The sequence below is a fragment of the Cricetulus griseus genome, chromosome 8 (assembly GCF_003668045.3).
Source record: "Cricetulus griseus strain 17A/GY chromosome 8, alternate assembly CriGri-PICRH-1.0, whole genome shotgun sequence".
NCBI lineage: Eukaryota > Metazoa > Chordata > Mammalia > Rodentia > Cricetidae > Cricetulus > Cricetulus griseus.
In genome coordinates, this window is record NC_048601.1 from 19,319,251 (window position 1) to 19,326,649 (window position 7,399).

At 45.1% G+C, this 7,399-nt stretch overlaps 1 protein-coding gene across 1 annotated transcript in view; it reads left to right on the forward strand.

Annotated features, from left to right (window-relative positions):
• The window catches only part of Ccnd2 (cyclin D2), a 27,070-nt gene extending 22,078 nt beyond the window's left edge, over window positions 1–4,992 (forward strand). The window contains exon 5 of the mRNA XM_027428349.2: window positions 1–4,992. This exon is cut by the window's left edge and continues 194 nt beyond it. The gene's annotated coding sequence lies outside the window, so the exon portion shown is untranslated.
• Window positions 4,993–7,399: the final 2,407 nt, after the last annotated feature.

The following is a 7,399-nucleotide window of genomic DNA, read 5'->3' on the forward strand; positions in this document are numbered from 1 at the left end:
GCTCGCTCCTTCTCTCTCTAGTTATGTTTTGTTCTTTGTGTTTTAGGGTGAAACTTAAAAAAAAAAAATCTGCCCCCACCTAGATCGTATTTAAAGATCTTTTAGAAGTGAGAGGAAAAAGGCCCTATCGTTGAGACCCATGTGGTACCTGTTCAAAGTACAGCATGAGGGGACCCCTTGTTTGTGAGAACAGTTGTTTGACGATGCAAAAGTCATGGTGAGATACGGGAGAACTCTCAGACTAGCTCGAGATTATGTGTACCTGCAATATGGGAACAAATTAGAGGACACTGTCTTTTGTGCTTGTGAACTAGTCCATATGCCCCTTTTAGTAGAATTGCAAGGAGCCATGGATGCCAGGAAGGCATGATTAGGTTGCAAAGCGGTGAACCCAAGAAGGAATCAGAAGCAAGAAGGGACAGGCTGGGGCGGTTGCACAGAACCACCTGTCCACGTGACTGAACCATTTTGGATGTAAGAAGCGCCTTGATGCCACACCACGTGTTACCCAGACCTAGCATGGGGTTTCTACGTTGCATACTCTTGCTGTCTACAGTAGCTGCTATCTAAGGGATGTATATGTCTCTTGCCAGTTGGACACAGGTGATTGGCTTCTAAGTCTCATATTTGGTGAGTTTGTGCTTCTTCCTCCAAACCTGGTTCATTGTAGGCGTACCCTACTGTTATCTAATGGAGGGAATTGGCTATGAGCCCTGACCAAACTCATCTGAATGGGGGCAGATGGAGACCACAAGCAGAATCCGAAACAAAGCTTTTCTTATGTAACAGAAGAGGGGGAGGTGATCTTTAATCCCTTATTAGGAAATAACAACTTAATTTTTGGTGCTGATTGGCATTTCTGGTCCACAGTTTAACATTGCTATAAACCATTCCATTAGAAAAGCACTTTGAAAAATTGTTCCAGTATGAGGGGGTGGGGATGTAGATGGGATGGTTTATGCAATCATGTTGAATACTCCTTCCTGCTTTGCCCCTCCCCTTCCTGTCCCCTTCCCGTTATTTCCGGAGTTCATTTCCGGAGTCCGATGTTCTGGTACCTAGCTCTGGTGTCCCTACCAGGACTAAGAGATCCATCCACTGACATTCCCATCCCAGCCTAAAAACAAAGGTCCTAAACCATTCTGATGGCATAGAAGGATTGAATTCCATCTGTATTTTTCTCCTTTGGACATGGAAAGAAACATCAGAGTGCGGCATTTTGCTCCCTTTTCCGTTTTTTTTTTCCCCCCCGTTTGTTTGTTTGTTAATTTTACTGCAAAGTTGTATTCATTGTACTTGAATTTTTCTTCTCCCACTTCTTTGAGGCAGTCAGTAAACAGAAGTTGGAGCCACAGCTGTTAATTGACAGATAATGAAGCTATTTGTTAAAATATTTGCCTTTTTTTTTTTAAGAGAAAAGATCTGAACAGGGGTGGTTTGAAGAATTAATTTTACACACAGGTTCTGCCTTGTGTCATTGTGTGAGGGTTGAAGACAGAAACATCTAGGGTCTCTTATCTTTTGTCTCCTTTTGTTCTGTTTTTTATTATTATTTTTCGCTGCTAAGCTGAGATCATTCATCCCTATTCACATTAACAGTACCTAGCTGTAATGTTTCACGGTGTGCTGCTATTTTAGAAACATTGTTATAATATATTATTTTACTGCTTAAATTTCAAGTCCCGGAAGTAGACGGTTGAGATGAGTTCTTTGTACTGGAAAAGCTTTTCCTTGGTTCGTTTTCTTCTGGTAGCAATATTGATGAGTTATATTTCATCTTGTTTTGTTCCTTTCCTTTCATGGCTCTTTTTCCCCTCCTCTGATCACATCCTTCAAAGAGAGTATTATTTACCTCAGGTTTACTGGACAAAATCAATAATGATAACAATGTACATTTTTGTTTTCATGATACCTCATAGCTACACAGTTTCTGTTTGGAAGGCCGCTACCAGGAGGCACAGAGCGAGGGCAGGCAGAAGCTGGGCACCCTCCTAGGTAGAAGGTAGAAGGGATCTTTCCTGTCTCGAAGGTCACCAGGCTCCCCCTTTGACTCAGGCTCCCTGCTCATGGTAAAAGAGCACGCTGAAGGAAGGGCTCCTCCGTACAAGGCAGATGCTCAGCAAACACAGTGAACTAGCTAAGCCTGATTTGCATGCAGTCACCGGAATCAGCAATCAAGAATTCGGGCAGACTGTTAGGAGACACACACACACACACACACACACACACACACACACACACACACACCCATCAGAAACAGGACTTTCTTCTTTATAGTGCCCCTTCACCATGGAAGTTGACCAGTTTACTTCTTGACACTTAGGACACCCCAACTTAGGACAGTCTTCCTAGGACTGAGTCTGCAGCACACATTTCTCACTCCTCCACCGTGGCAGGCAGGTGCTGAGAAAGGGACACGGCGTCTGTGGGTGGCGTTGAACGGCTTCAGGTTTTGAATCCCATTGAGTGGGCCAGATAGAAAGCGCAGGTTGAATGAGTTTGGGATGCATGTTGAAAGGGAGCGAGAGGCCGTTCCTCTGGTCTCGAGTGTATTTAGAAAGGATCAGGACTCGGTGTAAAAGTTAGCATGACCCTAAAATTCTAGGGAGTTTGTGGTGGAACCATGGGTGATGAATCGGGAAGTAGGGTAGGGGGAAAGGAGAGAGGCCTGCAGCTAGCCAGCGTTGATCCAGTGTTGATCCACATTGCACAGCCCACTCCCCTGGTCTTTAAGAACCTGGCACACATGGTCTCTTTAGTTCTTGGGTAACTGGGGTGCCTGGTGAGTTACACAAGGCACGAGCAACCTTGGAGGCTAACAGGAACACAGAATGAAGGAAGCTGACAGCAGGGAAGAAGCAGGCTGCTGTCTGCCCCTCCAGTCCTCTTACCTGGGATGGATGGCGGAGACACTTTCTGCCATCCTCCTAGCTTGTGTGTTGAGGTGTGCAGTGTGGCTGTTCTGCCTCCTCTTTGCTTATGCAAGGGAAGGGAGCCTGGATTCTTTGGTGGCCGATACCCTCTGCTTAGATTTGGATCTCCTTGGTAGTATTTTTGTCCCAGAGGGTATAAATAACCCTGGGGATTTCAGCTTGCTCCCCCTTCACATCCTACAAAAGGGATTGCAGACTCTGGTCTTTTTCTGCCTTTGTTAATGAGCTCTTGGTGGTTTTTTGTTTTGTTTTGTTTTTCATTTTGTCTTGTTTTTCTTTTGTCATCATTGTTGTTTGTTCTTTCTCCATCTGTGGGGGCTAAGTTGTTCCCCAAGCCTGCCAAATTTTGGTCCTTCCCTGTTTTGACCAAATCCTAAGGGGGAGAAAACCCTAGTATGCCAAAAAATAACATGCTAAGCATTAGGAGATTCCTAACAGTCCCTTAATTACCAGACAGCCTGTGAGAGGACAAAGGCTGACCATCCACCTGTGCTGAGTAGCTAGCTCCTTCTAGAAGGGATAGCGTTTAGAAGTTGCTTTGGTTTGAACTGTCCCCAGGATGCCACAGAAGAGCAGGGCACATCTTGGAGGCGGCTAGGGCAAGTTGTGTGCCTACCAAGATAGACTCCCCTAGCAGCTAGACAGGCTGGGAGTATATGTAGCTGTCCTGGATCCCCTTCTGTTGCTAGCAGGATAAGTGACCACTCAGAGGGAGCTTAATAGTTTTCTTATAGTCTAGCTCTTTGGGGGACCTACCATTCTGTGCCTTGAGAGCTGTAGGACCAACAGACTAAGATTGGATGGCTTTCACAAAGAGAGCAGATGAGCTTTCTCTACGTGGGTGGGCTGTGGGGACAGGACTGGGAGGATCACACTTGTACCTTATGTCCTGTAAATCCTGATTTTCTAGTTCAAGAGGGTATACCGGTGGTGCGGAAACTGGAGGTAGCAATAAGAAGTCTTAAGTAAGCAGCTGACTTCTAAGCCCAAAGGGTTCCTCTTTGCTTATCTTAGACAGTCAAACCTTGGGAATAGCTTTAAAAGGGAAATGAATACCAAGTCAGTGAAGTCCCCGTAAGTCAACAAGGCCCGCCATAGGTTCACATTGCACACAAGCTTTTATCGGTGCAGACTCTGGGTGGTTGTGAACAACTGCAGCTCACACATCCATTTGTACAAAATCAGGTAGGAAGATCCAGGAGGTGTTGGGACTTCCTTACCACATGTGGCCTTTGATGATTCTAGAGTCTAAACAGAAGAGGCGCTTGAGCCAGAACCTGTGCCATTCTGCTTTGAAACTTGCCTGGGCCATCAGACCCATGATTGGCTCCAGCTTTAAGAAGCCATCAACAAATACACTTGATGGAGCTGCAGACTTTGCCTGCAGCCCACTTGTGGGGGAGAAGTGCCTTACTGACCGTAGCCATTACAGTAGCCACTCCATTTCAACAGGTGCCTATCTTTGACAAAAAACAAAACAAAACAAACAAACAAAAACACACACACACACACACACACATTAAAAAGTTCTCTTAAGTTTCATTGGCTGTCATTCTTAGGCTGATCATCTTGTGTGTCCCCAGCAAGTCACCAGGCCATTGAATTGTCTCCATTATTATCCTTCTGCCATGTACCTCAGATCTATCAGTTTCGATCTCTTGTCTTGGATTATTTTCTTTCTTTCTTTTTTTTCTTTTTTAATTTGCTTTAAGAGTGTGATACCATATGAAATCAATGTTATTCTCTCACAGTGTACTCTATAACAGGTGTGGGTGGTTTTTATGGTTGGGATACTAGAAAATGCTAAAGTAGCATGATCAGTATGAACAAAAATAAAAACAAAAAAAAAAGGTCTTTAGGAAATCCGGGGTGGGGTGGGGGGACACATTGTATTGACCATGATGACGATGTCACATAGTCAGCTGTTAAGTTTTGATGTGATCTTAAAAGAATAACGTGTTCTGACTAGTTTGAAGTCGGATTTGAGGATGGAGTTGTAAGTGGTTTTGAATGCAATTAGGTTATGCTATTTGGACAATAAACTCACTTTGACCTAAAATGTCTGGCCATTGTTGACTTATTTCTAGACTGGTGATCCTCAGACTGGAATACACCTGTCCTGAGACAGAACTCTGTTGGCAACAGTTGGTAACCATATAAAATACAAATCATAAGCCAGAAGAGAAATCACATCTATGTCTTCACAATTCAGGGAATTGTTGACTCCCCCTGCTCTCCTCTGAACCTTAAATATAGCCAGATACAAGTAGAAACAGCCCAGTCTCTTCATGAGGTGGCTGAGGTAATCATGGTATGACAGGCCTTCCATGACAGCCCCTCACTTTGGTCAAATACTCACTCTCTTGCCTGTGAGTGAGTGCCTCGTGGTATGGGTGCCAGAAACCCAGTGCCATCTCTAGATTCTGGGGTGTCTCCAGGGATGCCCAGCCTCAGCCATGTGGCTTCTGTCTCATGTTCCTAGAAGTTCCCATACAATGTCTGGCCCTCTCTGAGTCTATCATTTGAATCCTAGTCCTCAAATGCCTTGGTGAAGGCTGGTGAGGTAAAGCCTGGCAGATGGGATAGCCAGTTATCACCTTAACATGGACGATTGTCAGGTCCTGGTCCTCACCAGTCTTGGACAAGCCAGTTAGGAGAATGGTGTCCTAGGAAGGATGGGCATGTAGAGCACGAAGCCTAACGACTGTTTTGATATTACCATAGAAATTCATTTTCCCTGTCATTGCCTGCTCTTTCAAAGGAAGATGATTTCCCAGTTTCTTTCTGACCTAAATTGTAAACAGTAAGATTAAAACTGGTCATCAGACAAGTCCCGGGTAAGATGCTCTTACCGATGTCTAGAACTTACATTTACTACTGCTGTAACAAAAGACTTGAATCTGGGTTTTGAGGAAGAGAAAACTGGGACATCTGTGAGTATGTATGTGCTCACCAATGGGTGAGGGCTGCCTTTGCTGTCTCTTCAGTGTAGGGTACCACATGGTAAGACAGCAAACACTCCAGTTTGGGCCTCCTGAAGAGCCCTACACTGTGCCATTCTGCTTTGAAACTTGGCTGGGCCATCAGACCCATGATTGGCTCCAGCTTTAAGAAGCCATCAACAAATACACTTGATGGAGCTGCAGGATTTAATTAGATCCTAAAATTTTCCCATGGGTCACATGTCCAAATAGCATGAATGTATCAATTTGAGAATTAAGTTTCTAACCCGTGGAATTTTATACTGAACTCCCAGCAGTGTGATGGCTGCAAGGATGCTACAAGTTCTCTTCTGCCCCATTTCCCTTGACATCTACTCTTTCTAGAGATAGCAGGGGTACTGGTTTTCTTAAGTCCGTTGACATCTGGGAGTCTCTACAGTCTTGTGTGAGCATTCATAACCATTCTTGGAGTTCACTTCTACGGGACCCATTGTGAGGTGAGTTCCCTCTCTCCACCCATCTGCCGCTCAGAAGTACTGGTGTTGTGTCTGCCAGTGGCTGTAGTTCATGGGCCATTTGGTAGCATCGTTGGCTTTCTTTCAGAGCAATAGGTGTTTAGAGAAAGACAAAACCAATAAAGCAAGTGCAACGTTCTCCATAGCTCTTGGGAAATCACCCACTGCCATGAACAGTCTACAGAGCTGCTGGGGAAGCCTCCCACTGCCCCGGACAAGCTCTTATCAGCTTAACACCTGGAAAACCTCAGACTTCTGACCAAGGTGAAGACTAGAATCTTCCAATCTTACTAACGAGTGCTCTTGTATTCTTTCTTTATAAAAAAAAATGTATATGGGGTTTTGCCTGCACCATATACATGTGGTGCCTACAGAGGCCAGAAGAGGGCTGTGGTCCCCTGGAACTGGAGTTGCAGATGGTTGTGAGCCACCATGTGTGAGCTGAGAACTTAACCTAGGTCCTCCAGAAGAGAACACCTGAGCCATCTCTTCGGCCCTTTGTATTTCTTTTTTGTTTTTGTTTGTTTGTTTTGAGTCAGGGATTTTATTATTTAGCCCTGACTGTCCTGGAACTCACAGTGTAGACCAAGCTGGCTTCAAACTCATGGAGCTTTGCCTGCCTCTGCCCCTCCAGTGAGGTGGTTAAAGGCGTGCGCTACTACACAAGGCTTGCTTTTGTATTTCAAGATACTTTTTAGACACCCAAAACATCCGTGAGTGCACAGGGGTAGCAACAAAATAAGAACTGCAGTTAGCTTAGCAGCGGAGTTCCTAACATCTTTTCATGAAGCAAGCATCTCACCACTTCATAGGAGGCCGTGTCGTTTTCACTCTGGGGCTGTGGGATGGACAATGGCATGGGTGCTGCTGAGAGGGCTGCAAAGATGGACGGCTCAGCAGTTAAGAGCGCTTGCTGCTCTTAGGAAGGACCAGGTTCAACCACTCTCACCCAAATCAGGTGGCTCACAACTGTTTCTGGAGATCCAGTGCCCTCTTCTGCCTCCTCTGG